Genomic DNA, 23293 nt, shown 5'->3' with positions numbered 1-23293 from the left:
ACAACTCTACACACATAAATCTGACAACTTAGATAAAATGGAGTAATTGCTCAAAAACCGCAAACTACCACAACTCACCAAATATGAAATAGATCACTTACATAGCTCCACAAATATGAAGGTAATTGAATTCACAATTTAAAATTTTAAACATCCCAAAATAGAAATCTGTAGACCCAGATGGTTTCACTGAAGAGTTCACCCAAACATTTAAAGAATTAACACCAATTCTACACAATCCCTCACAGAAAATAGAAGAGGAGGAAATAATTTTATGAAATTAGTATTACTATGAAAACAAAATCAGGCAGAGACAGTGCAAAGAAAGAAAACTAGTACACCAAGTAGAATGTGTTCCAGGTATGTAAAGCTGATTCAACATTTGAAAATTAGACGATATAATCCACCATAATCCAACAGGCTAAGGAAGAAAAATCAGGGCTTCCCTGGTGCCGCAGTGGTTGAGAGTCCGCCTGCCGATGCAGGGGACAGGGGTTCGTGCCCCGGTCTGGGAGGATCCCACGTGCTGTGGAGTGGCTGGGCCCGTGAGCCATGGCCGCTGAGCCTGTGCGTCCGGAGCCTGTGCTCCGTAACGGGAGAGGCCACAACAGTGAGAGGCCCGTGTAAAGCAAAAAAAAAAAAAAAAAGAAAAATCATATGCTCATATCAGGACACAGAAAGAGCATTTAATCTTCTTCTCTTCCCCTCTAGCTAAAACTTTCCCACTGGTGTTTCCTTTCATTGGGAATGTATTTCCTTGCCCCATGTTCATCAGGGTCCTGGTCAAGACTCTCTTAATCCACATACAGAGATTTGCTCAAATCCAAATCCTGATTGTTAGACTTCTTACAGAAATTGGTTTCAATTTCTCTGAGTGACCAGCTCAGCATACCAAGAGGTGAGGAGCTTATGCTAAACTACTAGATAATAAAACTGTCTAGTAACATCCTAATTCCGCAAAAATAGGACATGTGCTTGGAAAATCAAATGGATTACTCAAGTTTAGAGTTACAGAGATCACATCTGCATTTGAAAAACAACATAGACACAATTCTATACACGCTCTGAGAAATTTTAAACTTGGACATTTAAAAGACCAAATTTAAAATTCAAGAGAGTGGATACTCAGAGGGGAACTTCATGATTGAGAGAAGAAAAAAAAGTTTGCACAAATTCACCTTTTGTGCATTTTCACTGAGCTAAGACTATTTCATATCATACTTAGGAACCTCCCTTAAGGAACAGGAAAATCTGAGCTTCCAAGCACCGGATGTGTTAATTTCCTGATTATACACAAAGCTCAGGACCCAGCCTCTTGATCAAACAGTGATGTCTACTCTCTTGGACTTTGAAAGTTGTAACCAGAATCTCCCTTTCTCAATATATTCATCTGTGGCCAGAACATGGAGAAAGTCAGCATGAGTACTACAGGGAAAGTAAGTATAGTCTTCTTTATGTCATATCATAATTGTGTCAATCTGTGCGCTTGTCTATTTACCAATACCTCACTGCCCAACTAGTTTCTATACTCCTAAAGTAGGAGACAGTCTTAATCTTAATACCTCTCCTTCTCCTTCTCCTTCCCCTTTTCTTTTATTCCCTTTATGTGCTTTGCCTTTCCTCAGTTTTTTCAGTCCATTAATAGGCAATATATCAAACCCTATGTCAAACTTTCCAGAGTCAAAGATATACCCCCTCCTTCAAGGATCTCACAGAGAGACATAGTAATTATAAGAGTGTGCAAGAATAACAAAAAAAAAAGAGAGAGAAAGTGCTCCTAACTTGGCCTGGCTTCACAGAGAAGGTGACATCTAAGAGGAAACTTACAGATGTAAGAATTCACCAGGTAAAGGAGGAGACAATTGTACAGGCAGATGAAACAACATGAGGAGAATCTCCAGAATATTTTTTGTGCCTGGAAGTGACCAGAAATAAGGTTGGAGAGACTGACAGGAAGAAGATCATGGAGAGCCTTGTAGACCATGTAGACAGATTCTGACAAACAACTGGTGGCAATATCATTTTTAGGTAGGGAAAGAGCATGACCAGAATTATAGTTGAGATAGCAATTCTATAGAAGATGGACTTGAAGGTGATGAACCCAAGCCAGGTGAAAGGGAATGAGGACTGGCGCACACAGGAGCAGCAGGAATGGAGAAGGAGGGACAGATTACAGAAACTTTTAGATTGTGGAGACTGAGGGAAAGAGAAAAATTAAGGCTACTTCCCAGGTTTCTTTCTTGGATGAGTGAGTGGGTTCCATGGCAACTCACTGAAACAGAGAATAAAGTAAAGAGTAAAGAACAGATTGTGTGTTAGGTCCACCACTGGGCAGGGGGAGGGGGGTGGCCGAAGAAAGAAATAATGGTGTGTATATGTTTTACCATGTGGAGTTTGAGGTACCTGTAGGACATTCAAGTAGCTGATGAATAGAATCTAAAGCTTAGGGACAAGTCTATCCATAGATACAGATTGTGAACGTCATCTACATAAAAGTAGTAGCTGAATCAATAAAAATAGGTGAGACCACATAAGAAGAGAATTTATCATGAGAACAGTGGTGGGCTGAAATCAGAACTCCTAAGAACTACCTTACCACCAACAACCTCGTCAATCTCAATCTGCCAGTGACCACCACCATTTGATGAACTGCCACAACTAGATGGTCTCCATCCCTGCCTCCACCCTAAAACTGATTCTCTCCCATACCTAAGATCACAAAAAAACTCCTACACTGCAAAGTCATTTCTACCCTGACACTGGACAACTTCATTCATGGTAAGATCAAAAGTATGACATCTATCCTCTTGGTTGTGTAGCATTATGTAAATATAGTTAGAATTGCAAGACTAATTTGAATACAGAGACTGATAGTACAAGAAAAGTTGAATTGAGGTTCAAGAGGCTACATTCAGCATATATTTAAGCGATGGTTTCTTTTTTTTTTTTTTGGCTTGAGTGCAGAAGAATTGGATTCAACCTTCAAATAATCATTAATACAGGATTTCTCCAACTCCCAAGCCTAAGGAGTTTCCTTTTCTGCCCCCATATTCTTTTTCCCAGGTTATCAGGTGCAGAGCAGCCATACTCTGGAAGCCTGGTGGACCATTTTCCATTGAGAAGGTAGAAGTGGCTCCACCAAAGGCAAAGGAAGTTCACATAAAGTTCGCATAAAGGTAAAAAAAACAAAAAATCCACAACATTTCCACACCAAAATTCAGAGCTGTTCACTGTAAGTTATACATTATTTTCAATGTTCAATTCAAAAAGAAAACTATACACTCTCCTATTTCTTTTTTATTAAAAATTTCCATCCATCTTTAAATCTAGCCAGAGAAAAGTTTAGGGAAGTATGGCATAGGCTACATATCCAAAGGATACCTATTTATAACTATTACTATTTACTAATTAAAAGAAGTTTCTACCCACAAACCATATTTTAATCTGTACTTTCAACTTTCTTTATGATATTCCTCATGATATTTAAGTTATCTTGAAATACAGTCCTCCCTCTGTATCTGCAGGGGATTGGTACCAAGACCACTCCCACTCCATATCAAAATCCTAGGATGCTCAAGTCCCTTATATAAAACGCTGTGGTATTTGCATATAACTACACACATTCTCCCGTATACTTTAAATCATCTCTAGGTTACTTAAAATAGCTAATACAAGATAAATGCTATGTAAATTGTTGTAAATACAATGTAAATGACATGTAAATAGTTGCCAGCATGCAGCAAATTCAAGTTTTGCTTTTGGGGACTTTCTGGAATTTTTAAAAATAATTTCAATCCCTTGCTGGTTGAATCTGTGCATGAGGAACCCACGGATAAGGAAGGCTGACTGTATATTGTATGAAAGTTTGTTTGATTATAGATAAATCAAACAAAGTCTGAATCCTTGGAATTCAGGTTAGATCTGGAAGGGACTTAGGGATACCTGTTATTTTACAGATGAGAAGATTGAAATCCAGTAAGGTGCAGTAACTGTTCAAACGGCTAAGTAAGAACACAGACTTCAACAGTTTTTCTCAACCTTGCTTATACATTTGGAATCACCCAGGAGCTTTGAAAAATGCTGATAACTGAGTCCCATCCTCAGGCATTTTGAATTTGTGATTTAATTGGTGTGGAGTGCAGTCTGGTCATGAGAGTTTTTAAATCTCCCCCAGGTGATTCTAATAAGAGGCTACCAGCCCAGAAGGTAGTTCACCTGACTTCTCGTTCAGGTTTTTAAAATTGTCATTATTTAATTTTAACAATGATGAATAAGTACTGTTTATTAATGGATTACAGAGAGTCATTTTCTTGCACAGTTACCTTGCCTGTGCAATCCATGCCCTCTTTTCAGAGAGTCTTCTCTGGTCTATATCCCCTGCTGAGTGCACAGAAGTCCATTTGGCTATCCCCATCCACTCTCCACCCACAGACTCACAACTCATACAACGAGATTTGGACACTAACTCAAAGACATCTCCAACCATTATCTGATAAGCTACAAATCTGAATCTCTCATCCGTGCATTTGAACAAGATACAGAGAGACTGAGCAAGGCAGGGGATGGTGGAAACCAGAGAGGCTGGAGGGGCTCAGGGCTGGTGGCCATTTTAACCATGTGATCACAACGAATAAGAGAAAGCCTGTCTGCAAAGAGTAATAGGAAAATGCAGCTAGGCACACAATGAATCAAAGTAGAGAGATGAAGACAAAGGCTGCTTGATGGATTTCTAGATCCATTAGGTCTGACTGCACTTCCTACAATAAAGTTACAAGCAATTTTATGGTATTCTTCCAATAATCCCCCTTTTACATGGGCAAATTTCAATAGATTTCAATTCTTGACTTAGTTCTGTATGTGTGTGTGTGCACATGTGTGACGAACCCATGCCCATTTTACAGATGAAGAAACTGAGACTTGGAAGGATAATTTATCCCCAGGTCACACAGCTAAGAAGGAGGGATGGGGACAGAGCCAGGATTCCAGCTTTGAACTCTTTCTTAACCACTGCTTTGAGAGTCTCCACTTTAAACTATCTGCCTGATTTACAACAAAAAATGGGACTATGACTTGTACCAATAACACAACTATAAAGCCCTAATGTGAAATAAATTAAGGCCTCAATTATAATAGGAGACATTATCCTTTCCCTTCCGGTGTTCCAATTCCTTCATTTCTATAATTGGTCCCTCTCCTCCACACTCCCACCCACAAGCTCCAATGAAGCACAAAGTGAGACCTTTGATGTCACACTGTGGTTTTACAACCGTCTCTTCTGAACTCATCCTGCCTTCTCCAGTAGGTTTTAAAACCATCATTTTGATTCCAAAAGTAGCTAATGAAAAACACTGCATTGCTTTAAACAAATTACTGACCCCTGTCTGAATTAAAAGTAAGAAATGAATGCATTAATATTAATGCAGCATATGAAATTAGCAAAAAGGTTTAAAACATTAACAATTCTAGAACACGTTTATCTGAGACAGAGAAAACTATATTACTTTTGCCTCCCATACAGATCGTGGTCATGGGGCTCTGTGGTACAGAGATGAAAATGTTGAAGGATTAAAACCCTTCACCACCATCATTATCCTATCATGGTGGACCATGAAGGGGCTGGAAATAGTCGAGAGTGTGGGAGAAGGAGTGAGCAAAGTGAAAACAGGTATGAATTGGCACCTGCAGTTAGGAAATAGCAGTGACTTAGAACCCACCTCAGGAAATTAAAAAAAGCATCCCTTAAATATGTTAAGATTAAGTGAAATAAAAGGTAAAATGTTGCCCATTTCTTAGAAAAGGAGGGATAATTATTTATAAGTTACACAAAAATACTAAATGTATTCTTTGCATTTATATTTGATATTAATAAGAACAAAAAATAGAATGCACTGAAACTGAACCTGAAAGTGCAAACGAGACAACAATTTCCCAAAAAAAAGGTCAACCAAGGGAAGCTGTTGAACAATTATTTAAATGAAGCATATGATAAATAGTTGAACACATTAGTGGAACCAAATAGGGAAGGAGTCCAGAACTGGACCAAATATATACAGGAATGTACTATAGGATTAGGTTTACCTTTCTAATTTGAGGGGGAAACATTGATTATTCAATATATGATGTTGAAACAACTGGATAGTTATCTGGGGAAAAAAGGTAAGTTGAGTTGCTATTGCATTCTTTATACAAAAAAAAAAAATTCTATATGAATCCAAGAATTAAATGTGAAAAGTGAAATCACAGAAGTGCTATAAAGTACCATAAGAGAACATTGTAGGAATGGAAGGAAAGGAAGGAAAGGAGAAGGAAAGGAAATTTTAACCAATACAAAAATCCGTAAGATGTAAAATAACATATAGAATAGATAAATTTGAAAAGTCTTTTAAAATTCAGAGAAGGAAAGGAAATTTTAACCAATACAAAAATCCATAAGATATAAAATAACATATAGATAAATTTGAAAAGTTTTTTAAAATTCAGAGAAGGAAATTTTAACCAATACAAAAATCCATAAGATATAAAACATATAGATAAATTTGAAAAGTTTTTAAAAATTCCATATATAAAAAATATCCCCCCCAAAATCAACAAAACAATATGACAATAGGCAAATTTCCTCACTATATAAAGAATTCTTTAAAAGCAACTTACAAAAATTGGCAAAGAAAATACATATCTAGTTTGGAGGGAAATATATAGATAGATAGATACAGATATATACACACACACAAAAATGCTTTTAAGCATGTGAGAAGATGCCCAACCTCAAACCCTCAAATGTTAAATAAATAAGTGGGGGAGGGATGGATTGGGAGTTAGGGATTAGCAGAAGCAAACTATTATATATAGAATGGATAAACAAAAAGGTCCTATTATATAGCACACCAAACTATATTCAATATCCTGTGATAAACCATAGTGGAAAAGAATATGAGAAAGAATGTATATATATATATGTGTGTGTGTGTAAACGAATCACTTTGCTGTACAGTAGAAATTAACACAACATTGTAAATCAACTATACTTCAATAAAATAAAATTTTTTTAAAATATAGTGGAAAAACACTGTTTACCTAAGAGATTAGCAAAGACTTAAAAGTATGATAATATATAGGGCTTACGAGCCTTGAGGTTGTAGGACTGGAGTTCTCAACCTCAGCTGATGGGCTGTCAGCTGGGGCTGCTGCCCTTAGCTCCTTGAAGCTGCTCACATTTCTTCTCACGGGGCTCCTTCACCCCCTTCCAGCTTCAAAGCAGCAGTGACACGTCAAATCCTTCCTGTCCTTTGAATCACTATATCTTTCTCATCTGCTTTCCTCTTGTCTCCTTTTCAAGGACTCCTTTCATGAACTTTTGGTCTACCTAAATAATCCAAGATAATCTCCTATTTTAATGTTAATTGATTAGTAACCTTAATTACATCTGCAAAGCCCCTCTTCTTTCCATGTAATGTATTCACAGGCATGATAACTTGACATATTCTGTTTCTGAGGACTAGGATAGGACATCTTCGGGGAGCCATTTTAGAAATTCTGCCTAACACAGCCCATGTGCGCCCAAAATATTCATTGCATTGTTGTTTTTCATGTCAGGGAGAAAAAAATCATAAAAACAGGAAACAACCTAAATGTCTACTGGTGTCCAGGGGACTGGTTAAATAAATTATGATATATTTATACAACAGAACACTATGCAACTATTAAACAAAATGATAGAATGCTACATGTACTAAAATGAGAGATCTCCAGAATCTATTGTTAAGTAAAAAAGCAAGGCCTATGACAGGGTAAATAATATGCAGCCTTTGTATTTTTAAAGGGGTTATATCTCTGAAAGATATCTCTGAAAGATATTGACAAGAGTAATTGTCTCTAGGGTGGGGTAAGGAAGACTGGAGACTAAGATGTCGGTTTTCACTTGTGCAGTTTAAATTTTTACCATATGTATGTGTTACTTTTTAAAAAATGAAAATAAGTGAAACAGAAGAGTCTAAATCCTACAAAAATGCTTTTAACTGAAAATATGAAGAAAATTGCTCTGGTTTACAGCAGTAGACAATGGGACAGTCAGTAAGTCCATCACAGGCAAGTTATTCTAATGTTCTCCTTACACTTTGAACATTACTAGAGAAAAACATTACTAGAGAAAACTGCCTACCACTGGTCTCCATGGCCAAAGAGAAAGGGCTGGTGTAAAACCCAGAAGACAGCATGGAGACAATCCTTTCTCCCTGATGATTTTTTAAAAGAAGAGTAGAACCAGGAGTAAGACCTCTAGAGTGGGGTTTTTCAAAGGTACTTGTATATTGTAAATATTTGAGTAAATATTTGAGGAGGGCACAAAAGGAGACAGATGCAGACCTGGGATTGCAGGAGTTAAAGGGCTTCTCTAAAGAAACTTTCATAAAGAGCTTTCCCTTTGGCTCTTTAGAAATATTTTCCATTTCTTCACATTTTCTTAACCCCTCTGAAAATATTTTGATAATAAATGAAACTGTATTAACAAAACAGAAAGAGAACTCTAGCAAACAGCAGAACCCATGGAGCACTGCCTGGTTTATATTGCTTAAAATCATGACAAGATTTAACTTACAATAAAAACAAAAGACTTCTTTGGTAGAAAAAGAAACCTCGGATTTTATCTGTGTAGTCCAGATATTTGTCGTGCCTGTGTGTCCCCGCATTCCATTCACTATCCCCCCTCCAAAAAAATGGCTGGGGTCCCCATGACAATTACTGAAGTACATACTCCCTCCATGTTTTCTGAGCATCCCCAGGAGCTAACATTCATGTGGTCTGAATTCCTGCTCCTGCTGAATTGTTTTTGAATCATCCCACTGGTCAGTTGTCTTCCTGGAGCTACTGTTACCTGGGCTACTTCACTATATGCTGCACTTTCCCTCTTCCTGTAGTTCCCAAAGCACTACCAACACAAAGCCCTAATGGAGAGCAGACTTTGCTGATGATTTAGGAAAGATAGATTATAGTACAGTGTGACATGAACAGACAACATGAAGATTAATGTTAGGCTCTGCTGCCCTCATGTCCTCTGGCCACCCCCACTCATGGAATTTTACATGAGCTGTCTCTTTTCTCACTCATATCTCATACAAGCTGATTCTTGCCCTTCTCTACACTCTTCCTCCAAGAACCGGTACTTCTGTTGTACCCACCCACAAGCGAAAGACCCAAAATTCCTCCTATTTTATTACTTACACTAATATAATTCTTATTTGTCTATACCTCTTCCACCTAAGCTCTAACCAGAACCCTTGCCCTACGTAAGTTACCACCCACACCATTAAGGCATTTTCCCCATACCAATCTGAAACTTTCATTTTCCCTTGGCCAATTGTCACAAACTGTAGCCAGATTCTAAAATAACACTTTTTCAGGAGGGATCAACATGGCAGAGCAGGAGGACACGGAGCTCACTGTCCCTGAAAAACACATCAAAAATACATCTACATGTGGAGCAATTCTCACTGAAAATAAACTGAAGACTGGCAAACAGACTCTTGTACAGCCAAGGCTGTACGAAAGACCCACACAGAATCAGGTAGGAAGGGAAGAGAAGTGGTCAGGTCAGGACCTGCACATCTAGGAGGGGACACAGAAGAGGAGGAGGATTACATGGGTTCAGAGATCCTCCCTGTGGAGTGAGCGGTGCGAGCCACATACTGGGCACCCCAGCTTCGGGGGGCAAGTCCCCTTAGCTGGTTTGAAAACCAGTGGGACTGACAGTGGAGCTGCAAGAAACCTAGACTCTGCTCATGAAGAACGTGCACACACACTTGCTCACTCCTGAAACAAGGTAGAGGAAGCAAAATGAGATTGTCTGGGACTCTGACAAGTTCCCTACAACTGCCCCAGCACGCGCCCCAGCCTGAGCCCCAGCCTGAGCCAAGTGTCTGCTCCAGGCCCTCTTGTTCCATGGCACAGCTCCACACTAGTGCAAGGGCTGATGGAACCAGGGGGAGTGCACGGTTGTGCAGGATGGAGCCGACTCGGACCAAACATGGCATCATAACAGGGTGACGGTGGCCATTGCTGGCACCCATGGGAGCAACAGATCTAGAACTCTGACTGGGTCCAGGACTGCCACAGCCCATTCCCTGACCCATGTTGAACATCCACACCAGCCTCTCTTGCTCAAGCACTGCTCCCCTCTGGGGCGAGGGTGCAGGTGCTGGGAGTGGGGAAAGCACACAATTAGAGGGATTGGAACCAGCTCAGATCTGACCCTTAGAACTTTTGCTCCAGCAACTAAGGACCTGACCCCACTCCCAAAAGAGTCCTGTTGGCCACTGAGCAGTAGAGAAGCCCCAGCTCACGCCTGGCTCTGGCACTAGCCCCTCTCTCTCCAGCCCCACCTCCTACCAAGGTGACAGCTGCCAGCACACCCTGGGGGAAGATATGACTCATGCTCATGTCAGATACAGCTCTCCCCCCAAAGCCACTGGGCACACACAGACTGTACAGGGATGTTCCCACACAAGCACACCCCTTCAAGACCAGAATAGGTAACTGTTTCACACAATATCAGAGACAAGAAAGTTAAGCAAAATGAAAAGACAAAGGAATTTATTTCAAATGAAAGAACAAGAGAAAACCCCTGAAAAAGCAACTAATGAAACAGAAATAATTTACCAGATAAAGAGTTCAAAGCATTTGTAATAAGAATGCTAACTGAATTAAGGAAAAGAATCAATGAACATAATGAGAATTTTAACAAGGAACTAGAAAATATAAAAAGAACCAGTCATAACTGAACACAATAACTGAAATAACTAGGAATTAACAGCAAACTAGGTGATACAGAAGAATGTATAAGTGATCTGGAAGAAAGAATAATGAAAATCACCTAATCAGAACAGCAAAAAACAAACAAAAATTTTAATGAGAACAGTTTAAGGGACCTCTGGAACAACATCAAGTATACCAGCATTTGCATTATAGGGGTCCTGGAATGAGAAGAAAGAGAAAAAGGTAGAAAATATAGTTGATGAAATTATGACTGAAAACTTCCCAAACATGAAGAAGGAAACAGATATCCAGGTACACAAAGCACAGATAATCCCAAATGAGATGAACCCAAACAGGCCCACACCAAGACATATCATAATTAAGGTGGAAAAAGTTAGAGATAAAGAGAGGATTCTAAAGGCAGCAAGAGAAAAACAAAGAGTCATATACAAGAGAATCCCGATAAGGCTATCAGCTGATTTCTCTGCAGAAACTTTGTAGGACAGAAAGGAGCGGCATGATATATTTAAAGTGTTGCATGATATACTTAAAATGCTAAAAGGGAAAAACCTGCAACCTAGGATACTCTACCAAGCAAGATTATCATTTAGATAAAGAACTTCTCAGACAAGCAAAAACTAAGATTTCATCAATACTAAACCTACCCTAAAAGAAATGTTTAAAAGTCTTCTCTAAGTAGAAAAGAAAAAGCTACAGCAATCAAGAAGTAAGAATCCCTAGGAAAGGAAAAAATAATCCCACTAGTAAAGGCAAATATGTAGTAAAGACTATGGATCAACCGCTTAAATAAACTAGTACAAAGATAAAAAGACAAAAAACTGTAAAATAAACTATAACTAGAATAAACAGTGAAGAGATAAACATGAAGATGTGAAGTATGACATCAAAAACAAAACATGGGAGAGAGGAGTAAAAGAATGCAGCTCTTTTAGAATATGTTTGAACTTAAATGACTACCAGTTTAAAACAAGTAGGTAAAGTTATACCTCAACATATATAAACCCCATGGTGACCACAAATCAAAAACCTACAACAGATACATAAAAAGTAGAGAGAAAGGAACACAGGCATATCACTAAAGAAAATCATCAACCCACAAGGGAAGAAACTAAGAAACTAAAAGAACAGAGAAGAACTACAAAAACAACAGAAAACAAGTAACAAAATAGCGATAAGTACATACCTATCAATGATCACTTTAAATGTCAAAGGACTAAATGCTCCAATCAAAACACCTAGGGTTATACACTGATGTGTATAAAATGGATGACTAATAAGAACCTGCTGTATAAAAAATAAATAAAATTAAATTAAAAAAAAACCCACCTAGGGTGGCTGATTGGATAAAAAAAAAATCCATCTATATGCTGCTTACAAGAGACTCACTTCAGAGTTAAATACAAATAGAGACTAAATTGAGGAGGTGGAAAAAAGATATTTCATGCAAATGGAAATGACAAGAAAGCTGGGGTAGCAATACTCATATCAGACAAAATAGACCTTAAAACAAAGTCTGTAACAATAAAATAACACTTTTTCTTTCTGTTATATAGTATATATTTGTCTAAATAATGTATATAAATGCATCTAAGGAAACTGCATCTGAAGCAAAAAGTCATGATTCCTTAACAAGGAGTGATAAAGACTCTCTCCTTGACTGAACTTGAGTTAGGCTGTTCCGAGCCCTCTTCTGACTAGGCTCTGACCTTGGGTTCTGTCCTTAGCCTGCTTAGTCTAGTTTTAGCAATAAACCTGCTGGGTCAGTTTAGCAAAACTCCTCCACCCTCAATATCTGATCAAAGTCCTCCACCCGCAATAACTGATCAAAGTCCTCAACCCTCACCCTTTACATCTTATCACCCTAGCATGCCTCCATCAAGAATCTATTGAATTGGTCTAGCAAGAATCACCCTTATCTTAATGTTTCCTTGACTATAAATCTCCACATGTCCTTGCTGTATTCAGAGTTGAGCCAGATCTCTCTCCCCATTGCAAAACCTCCATTGCAGCAGTACCTCTTGAATAGTCTTCCTTACCATCTTTAATTAGTGTCATGAATAATTTTTTCTTTAATAGGAGTCAACTGCAACTGAAGGTTATTAGAAAGTGAAAGCATCCCAAGAAAATGACTTGTGTGTTTTCATTGAATCATCAAAATATTCTTAGTTTTTAAAAAAACATGAAAGAATATAAAGTATGTTGGACTTAAATTCAGTATTTAAAGAGAAATTAAGACAAGAATTAATGGCACGTTGTTCTTCAAAAAAGTTAATGTCATGAAAGATAAAGCCTAAGAAACTGTTCACAATTAAAGGAGACAAATGAGATATAGCAACTAAATGCAATACATGATCCTGGGCTGGATTTTGCACTCATAGGGGAAAACATGCCATAAACGGCATTATTGGAGAATGGTTAAAACTAGAATATGGACTGAAAAAATCTGCTATTTTGAAACAACCCCAACTTACAAAAAAGTAGCAAGTACAGAACAAAGAATTTATCTTTCTGAACTATTCAAGAATAAGTTGACAATATAATATGCCACAGCCCCCAAATAGTTTAATGCATATTTTGTACACATTCTTACAGTAAAAAACATATAAATCAGGAAATTAATATTGATATTCTATGACCATTTAATCCTCAGACCTATTTTAATTTCTTTTTTTAAATTAATTTTTATTGGAGTATAGTTGATTTACAATGTTGTGTTAGTTTCTGCTGTAGAGCAAAGTGAATCAGTTATACATTTACATAGACATGTATCCACTCTTTTTTAGATTCTTTTCCGGTATAGGTCATTACAGAGTACTAAGTAGAGTTCCCGGTGCTATACAGTAGGTCCTTATTAGTTATCTGTTTTATATATAGCAGTGTGTATATGTCAATCCCAATCTCCCAATCCCTCCACGCTTCCTCCCTTGGTAACACTAAGTTTGTTTTCTATTTCTATTTGAGTTTCTTAACTCTCCCAATAATGTCCTTAGAGCAAAAGGATCCAATTTGGAATCACAAGTTGCATTTAGTTATCATGTCTCTTTAGTCTCTTAACTCCTCCATCTTTCCTTGACTTTTATGGCCTTGGTACTTTTCTGTAACTTAAAAATGTTTTTTAAAAGAACAAGGTTTAAAAAAAAAATCAATGGCATTACTAGAAATTTTGTGACCTTAAGCAAAATTTCATTAAGAGCTCCCTCTTCAAGTTTGAGAGGATATAACTGAAGCAGCAATTACATATAGTCACAGTGTTTTATAGAACCGTTGCGAGTTCTGTAATAATCTATAAAAAGTAGATTAGGTATCAAACTTCTGTTTTATAGTTACCCTTACTAATTAACCCAGGCCTTGCATAGGTGGTTCCTACTGGATGCCTTTCCCATACTGGGATTTCTAAATTGATTTCTTAGGACTGGTTTATGAACTCCATGCAAGGCTTGGGTTCAGAAACCAGTGCTAGGATATCAATTTGTAAGCTACAAATGAAACTAACTCCATAATAGACAACAACAAAGAAAAACCAAGGAGCGTAAAAAGAAAAATTTCTAATTAGAGACACCAGTGGTATACATTTTGGGATTTCAGAACGAAATTATAAAAGGAAATAAATGTCTAAAGTTTAAAAATATGCCAAGAGTGGAAAAATTCAAATGAAAACAGCTCCGTAGTTGGATATGTTAACTACATTATAATATGTAAATGTTCTTTCCAGCTTCAAATTGTTGAAATAACAAAAGATCAGAAAGTAAGGATTCTTGTAGTATCAACCCAAGAATCTGGGATTTCTACCCAGATGGTTGGTTCTACCAGATGAAACATTTCTTCTTCCAACATAGTTTCTTAAATTACCTGGCTTTAGAACTGGAAGGGATATTTAAAAGACAAGATCTAGTTCAAGTCTTTCACTTTAAAGATGATGAAATCTAGGCACATGGGTAACAATTTTTGCTCAAGAGTACATAATAAATGGTTGAGTCAGGACTTGATCCAAGGTCTCCTGACTCTCAGTCCAGTACTTTACCCCTACACAGAAAATTAAGTAATTGATTTTGTGATGGAAAGGGAAATCCTATCCCCATGTAAATATAGGAATGAAAATTATTTGAGCAATTTACTATAGGTCAACTTAAAAGAATGAACATCTACAAGATTATGTATCTAGTTCATCTCTTCACTAGATTCTGCCTCTTCCTTAAATTTCTAAGATCCTAGGAGTCATCCTTGTTGATGGGACCAGGTGTGGTCACAAAACTCCCTGGAAATTGAGAATCTAGACCAAAGAAATTGTGCTGATTCAGGCTCTTTCTAAGAGTCTGGCCTAGGAATATGTGACCTGGGGAAACAGTAATCATAATTTCAACCAAATGAACAGCAATCAAAAGAAAGCCAGTCTGCAGCAAGAGGAACGAAGATGCACAGAAAGAAGCAGAGAAGAGAAATGGAGAAGTTCTCCTGGAGGTCTAGTGCCTAGTTCCAGTTCCTTCCTGAGGCCAATATGCCTCTGCTTTGGGATTCCATGATACGTCCCTGTACATTTATAAATAAATCTCTGGCCAAAAGCCAGCTCAAGTGAGATACTGCAACCAAACACTCCCAAATAATTCTATAGCCTTTGCAATACAAAGTAAAGTACACTTCAAGTAGCCCTTTATCTGTGTAAGGTGATATGCACCAAAGCAAACCCATCTTTTTTCTCATTAGCCATAATATATTTACTTTGATCTATTAATATTTTCTCATCCAATCCTCTTTGTAATGCTTTGAGACAAACATTAGCAATTTAACAATTTGCTCTAAAATCCTGGAACAGAGAAAATCTAATTAACCCACAGGAGTTGAACAAATGACAGTGACATAGCACAGTTACTCAACCTACTGGCTAACAGAGAGAAGCATGTGTAATTGATACACACATGAAATATATACACATGGAAGAGGAAAATCATAAAAGTAGAAGGTGCCAATATTTTTCCATGTCTATTCATGGGAGATATTGTTTTGACTTTAAGCCATTAATTTTCTTTAAGTAAATATGTACCTAGAGTAGAGAGTAAAGAGCATTCATTCAGGTTGTGATACTGTTTGGTTCCCCAACATTAGTCTTCTCCCAGATGATGAAACTAAGCCTAACAGCAGTTTTTAACATTTTCCCTTGCAATTGTTATTGGCTTAGAAATGAGCATGTGATTTGAGTTGGCCTAATTAGTTTATCATCTCCCATGAGTTTAAATGGGTTATATCTGGCTTTGTTTGTTTTTCAGGACCACCTCACCCTGGGTGAGATGACATTTTTTTTTTCTGGAACTGCAAATCTAGTAATCAAATTCAAACCAGTTTCTTCTCTCTCCCTCTTCCTTCTTCCCTCTCCCCATCTCTCAATCTCATGTGAACAAGGAAGCATGTAGTACCAATCAGGGACTGTCATCAAAAGGAGAAACAGCCCTTGATGAATTCAAGTGACCGCAGAGCAGAGAATAAGATAAAATCGGGGTTCTTACTAACATCACTGAACCGCTAAGTCAACCAACTCCAGAGCCAGTCCTGCCCCTGGAAATCTGATTAAAGCCATAATGATATCATGAAGCTAGTTTGAGTCAGAGATTTCTATCATTTTCTGCCAAAAACGTCTTAAATAATTTAAACTCCACTTAGTCTACTCAAAATAACCCAACTTTCTTTCGAGTTCTCAAAAGCCAACTGACTTGTCTGAACTCTGAATTCTAATTTGAGTTTCATAAATGGACCTACTGATCAGAAAGGAATGCATTTCTGACAGGCCCTGTATATCTCCTATGATAAATGAACTATTTGGCATTACAGTGTGCAGTCACCTATGAGTTTAATTTTATGCCTCTTTTCTTGGAACTATCTTATCCTTGGACAAAGAAAGTTCCTGTTTTTTAGAACTTTAAAATTACTAAGAGGGGCTTCCCTGGTGGCGCAGTGGTTGAGAGTCCACCTGCTGATGCAGGGGACACGGGTTCGTGCCCCGGTCCGGGAAGATCCCACATGCCGCGGAGCGGCTAGGCCCGTGAGCCATGGCCGCTGAGCCTGTGCGTCCAGAGCCTGTGCTCCGCAACAGGAGAGGCCACAACAGTGAGAGGCCTGTGTACCGCAAAAAAAAAAAAAAAAATTACTAAGAGAATCATGGGCCAGAGGTTTATGACATGCTGTATGAATATATTAATCTGTATTCCAAAATATACTTTAAAAAGATGAATCACATAAACTTAAAGTGTAAGAGTAATCATCTCTGGAAATACACAAATCACTAATTTTCAGTAATTTTTACAACTTTCTAATTATTCTATCCCACCACCACCCCTACCCTCAATCAAGAAAAAAATGAAACAGTTAATATGCTTTCAAAAAACACATTGACCTCAGAGAGTAACTCTTCTGTCTTAACCCAAACTATCTCAGAAGTATCTTTCTTTTTATTCAATAGCCTTGACTGTAACATTATGAGAAAAACTGCAGCAGTGCAGAGCAACAGTGGTCTGGGGCTGGGAGAGCTCCCCCATTCCTCCTGGGGAGTGTCCCAATCTCCCCTTGGCAAAAGAATCAGAGGGGATCAGCCACACACGCACATCTTGTTAGCCAGATTCACTGCCCTCAGACAAGGTCACCCTTTCACGGCAAAACTGCTTTCACCACCAGCAAATGCTCTGTCATTTGGTTGTTATTACTTTAGTATCTTAATTTAGTATCTCTCACTGGCATAAAATTAAACTATCTTTATAAAATCATCACCTCAGCCCTGCCTGCTCTGTAAAACCCCTCTGGGAAAACAAAAGTCTCTTAACAACGTGGGTCATTGAATTTCTAAGCCACTTAACAGATGACATTGGAAACACAGGTGAACATAATTATAATCAACTAATAAGACATTTGCTAAACTTGAAACAATTTAATTTACTAGATTTACTGCAGAAACTGTCTTTTTTCTATTGTGCTCCAGCTCTCCCAAATAATACTGTCCTTTAAATTACTGTTTCAGGTCAACTTCCAGGAATCTGCTCTTATTCCACCCACCGTTTTTCCAATTCATCAGCACGATTCCTCCCTTTCTTTTTTGGTTGCGCTGGGCCTTCATTGCTGTGTGCAGGTTTTCTCTAGTTGCGGCGAGCGGGGGCTACTCTTCGTTGCGGTCCACAGGATTTTCATTGTGGTGACTTCTCTTGTGGAGCACGGGCTCTAGGCACGTGGGCTTCCTTAGTTGCAGCATGCAGGCTCAGTAATTGCGTCACGTGGGCCCCAGAGCACACAGGCTTCAGTAGTTGTGGTGCACAGGCTTAGCTGCCCTGCGACATGTGGGATCTTCCCAGACCAGGGATGGAACCCATGTCTCTTGCATTGGTCGGTGGATTCCTAACCACTGGGCCACCAGGGAAGTCTTGATTCCTCCCTTTCAAGCCAGGTTTAAAATTATTATATTCATGGATACATATTTCTATAGGTTTCATATGTCAGTCCTGTTTCTCTGATTAGATTGAAGACAGGGTGATTCTCTTTTCCCTAATACATAACCCAAGTACACAGTACTGTAACCAGAAGTGGGGTCCAGCTGCTCACCACTCAAAAGCCAATAAAGAGGCAAGGCTGATGGAGAGGAAAGTTTGCTTTATTTTGGATGCTGGCAACCAGGGCGGGGGGCAGGGGGGAGCAACTCCCCACCCCCAATGACAACCAGTGGGCAAGAGCTTTTATAGACGGAGGGAGGGGGCTACATGCAGAAACAGCACAGCCAGCTCTGAAAGTCATCTTGAAATTGGTCAGCAGTGGTCTGACCAGCATCATCTTGATTGTTTTAAGTACAGTTAATCTTTAGTTCCAGGGTTGTTCCCATTTCTTTGAGGCCAATTCTCAGAATTGTGGCAGCTTATGTCATGGCTTCAGTCTGGTCATCATGTACTTAACGTCTTCCACCTGGTGGAGGTTTCAGTATGGATAAGACAGCTCACAGGATATGGCTCAGAACATTACCTATAACCCTTGAGGAGAAACTAAATGTCCTTAACTATGCTTAATGACTAAACTATTAGTATTTAGTCTTGTTGGACTGTTTTTCTTTGTTTCTGCATTTTCTCACTTCTCTGATTAAACTTATTCTTTGGCTAAAGCTTTTCCACAGAAAAAGGCAGGCAGAGGACATGGGGGGAAAGCACCATAGGGTCCTGCTCCATTTCAGTACCACACAGCACACTATACCTCAAAAAGTTAATCTGCTATCTGTGAATATTTGAATAATTTCAAATTCAAATTAGTTAATAATTTTTAAATAGTTTGTAAGGCACTGCAGGGACACAAGATGAGTAAGGAGGAAAGTCAAGAAAAGAACTCAGTGTTTCAGATTACAAGGCAGAATAAGATGGATGATATAAAAAACATACCAATTTCTCTGGATGCTCAAAAGAAGGAAAATAATGGAAGGATGGAAGAATCAGGAGAGGCTTCACTTGGAAGAAGATTTCTGAGATGAACCCTGAATGAAAAGGAGTAATTTCACCTGTGGACGTGGAGGTATAGGAAACAAAATTAACAAAGGCAGGTAAAAGGATAGTATAAGAGAGAGTCTAGTGACAGCTGAATTTTCCAGATTTGTTGAAACCTAACGCCCCAGTAGTGAAGGAGTGAAATACTAGCAAGCAAAATGTATGGAGAGATAGATTAAAAATCCTTGAGTTCCAGTATAACAAATTCATGCCTAATTTGACAGGTTTGATATGGAAACATTGAAGATTTTTTAATAGGAAAGTATATGACTTTAACTTCCCTTTGGAAATCTATTCTGAAAAAGGAAGAGGCCAGAAGGTCAATGAGGAAGTTATGAGAGAAATACCATTTAAGAAACAGTGAGGACTCAGGGCTTCCCTGGTGGCGCAGTGGTTGAGAGTCCGCCTGCTGATGCAGGGGACACGGGTTCGTGCCCCAGTCCAGGAAGATCCCACATGCCGCGGAGCGGCTGGGCCCGTGAGCCATGGCCGCTGAGCCTGCGCGTCCGGAGCCTGTGCTCTGCAACGGGAGAGGCCACAACAGTGAGAGGCCCGCGTACCGCAAAAAAAAAAAAAAAGATGAAAGAAACAGTGAGGACTCAACCAGGCGTAATTTCACCCCTCAGAGGAGAGCTGGCAATGCCTGGAGACTCTTTAGATGGTCACCACTGAAGCGGGGAGTGTGACTGGCCAGGGATACTGCCAAATATCCTACAATAGACAGAACAGCCTCTCCAACAGAGAGTTATCCAGTTTAAAATATCAGCTGTTCTAAGGTTGAGAAACTGTAATTAAGACAAATTAATTTACAGAAAAGTTTACATAGTACAATTTTTTTAAAAAATAAAGTTTTCTACTTAAAAAAAAAACAGTGAGAATACCATTTCACACCTTCTAGTATGGCTGTAATGAAAGAACAAAAAAAGGAGAATAGCAAGTGTTGATGAAGAGTGGAGAAAATGGAAGCCTCATACATTGCTAATAAAAAAGTAAAATGGTACAACCATGTAGAAAAATTTGGCAGTTCCTCAAAAGTTAAACAAAGAGTTATCACAATTTAGCAATTTCATTCCTAGTTATATATTCAAAAGAATTGAAAAGATATGTTTTCTACACAAAAATTTGCACATGAATATTTATAGCAGCATTATTCATAATAGCCAAGAAGTGAAAAAAAAATTCATTAACTGAAAAAATATAAACGAATTGTGGTATATTCATACAATATAATATTACTTGGCAATAAAAAGGAATGATGTACTGATGCATGTTATAATATGGATGAACCTTGAAAATGTTATAAGTGAAAACACAAAAGGCCATACACTACATGATTCCATTTAAATAAAATTTCCAGCATAGGCAAATCCACAGAGACAGAAAGTGGATTACTGGTTGCCAGAAGATAGGCAAAGGGAGAAATTGGGAAGTATGGGGTTTCTTTTTGGGGTGAGAGAAATATTCGGAAATTAACATTGGTGATGGTTGCATAATATTGTGACTATATTTAACAGTCACTAAACTGTATACTTTAAAATGGTCAAAATATTGAATTTTATGCTAAGTGAATTTATCTCAATTTTTAACAAAACAAACCAAAAAAGAAATAGTGAAGAAAAGAAGTACAATGGTGGTCATGTGACTAGAAAGACAAATGAGGGAAATTTTAAGGAATTACAATCTACATGTTTTTACAACTAACATATTTCATCAGAACTAAGACACCATCAATTTTAAGATACACCATAGGGGCTTCCCTGGTGGCACAGTGGTTGGGAATCTACCTGCCAATGCAAGGAACATGGGTTCAAGCCCTGGTCCAGGAAGATCCCACATGCTGCAGAGCAACTAAGCTCACGCGCCACAACTACTGAGCCTGCACTCTAGAGCCCACGAGCCACAACTACTGAAGCCCACACGCCTAGAGCCCGTGCTCCGCAACAAGAGAAGCCACTGCAATGAGAAGCCCACTCACCACAACTAGAGAAAGCCCATGCGCAGCAACCAAGACCCAACGCAGCCAAAAATAAATAAAAAATAAAATAAATTTAAAAAAAAATTTTAATAAAAAAATGATACACCATAATTTTATATACCGCTAAGAAAGAAAAATACAGCCAATTAAACTATAAAATCCCAAAGATGGCAAGAAGCAACTGATATCAGAGATTTTAACTTGTAAAAAAAGTGCTTTAGAATCAAAGAAATGTGTAATTGGATATAGGAAATAAAGGAAACATGCAGTTAAAAACAAGATGATCTAGTTTGTGCAGAAACACAATGAATTCAGTTTGAAGCACCATGGGTCCCAAATATGTTGTTTGGGTATTTATACTGAGAATAATGAATTATTATTTAAAATACTGTATATACTAATTCAATGGGTGGGAAATTATACCTTTAAACATATATAACATTGGGAATTTTAAGAACAACTACAAGCCTGAAAATCAACAGTCAGAAAAGGTAAAGCCATTCTCATGGAAAGACTCCATGACCTTATTTTTAGCATTAGGAGACACCCTCACATTCAAAAGCCCAGGGTTCCACCATTCTGAAATCTCTTCTCCAGCTTTCTCTCAAAACACTTCTTAGCAGGTTGTTTATGAAAGAAAATAAAAGACAGCCCCTATCTTTAAAGAAGCTCATCAAAATGCACCACAGAAAGAAAGGCAGAAAGAAGGCACATACCAAGCATTCAGAAGAATGTTAATGCGTATTGTTTCCAAGGTACTCAATTTGACCATCATTTATTAAGCACTTAGTATCTTTCAGGACTATGAAGTGCTCTCTGCAGGATACAAAATGAAAGTAAATACAATCATTATTGTAAGGAGGCTGGAGGTTGGAGCGGGGGTGTCAAAAAAGGACACAAATAATAGATATGAGACAGAATAAGTTTTGCTTCATGTAGCTATCTATGTGTGAGGAGTAAGGGGATGGAAACACAGTGAGTGCTGTGGGGATTCAAAGATGGTAAAGATCATCCTGGATATAAGAGCTGGAAATGGCAAGATAGGTATCAGAAAATAGACCTTAAGAATATGTTAGTTTAGTAGGCAGAACAGGCAGCAGTAGGTGTTCTAATCAGGGGAAACAGTTCAAATAAAGCATGGAGGCAGGAAGGCACACAGTGCATTGGAGAAAGGTCTATCTTAGGTTGATATGAGACCACAAATAGGGAAACCTGGAAGATAAGGTTTGAAACACAGGTTGGGTTGTAGATAAATGGTCTTGAATGCCAGAGTGAGCTCAGTAGGGATTAGAGAGTTCTTAATGGTTTTAGACTAAGAGAATAATACAACAAAAGCTGTTAAGAATACTAATCTAACAACATTTTGAAACACTGACTGGCAGAGGGAGCTCTGCAAATAGGAAAACTAGTAAAAAGGCTACTGTGAGTGTTAGCAAGTAGTAAGAAGGTGACTACACTTATCTACAGTGTAATAATAAAAACAGAAGGAAGGAAATGAAAGGCACATGGCAGGTAGAATACACAAAGCTTGTAAACAATGCAGAAAGCAAGGTAAAGGGAGGTTTCAGAACAATAAAAAAAGAATGGAGATGCTAGTGTCAAAACAGGGAAGTCCAAGAAAGGAGTCTGGAGCTGTGAAAGAAGATGAGGTTGTTCTGTGAACATGAACACTATTAAAATAGAAACGTCTAGGAGCAAATGGAAACTCCTGCCTAAAGTTTGGATTAAAGGGAAAGAAATCATAAAAATATGATAAGAAAGCCTAGAAAATCAAATGCTAGATGGAAATTTTTTAAAGGTCATTTTTAAAAAAATTAGGCCACTAACAACTTTCCAAAAAAGTTTCAATTTAAAGATAGAGATGGAAACCAGACAAGTAAAGAAGTGAAATGTGGGTGGTGAGAAAGTGGAAACAGAGTATAAATCATACTTCTAAAAAGTGTAATAGAACAACTTAAATATTCAATAATAAAATATTAGTTAAAGCCTGGAGGAGATAATAGAATACTATGGCTTTTTACCAACAGGATCAGAAGTATTTCAATATTTTAACAAT

The sequence above is a fragment of the Mesoplodon bidens genome, assembly GCF_964165515.1.
Source record: "Mesoplodon bidens genome assembly, chromosome: 1".
Taxonomy (NCBI): Eukaryota; Metazoa; Chordata; class Mammalia; order Artiodactyla; family Ziphiidae; genus Mesoplodon; species Mesoplodon bidens.
This window is presented reverse-complemented; position numbering follows the sequence as displayed.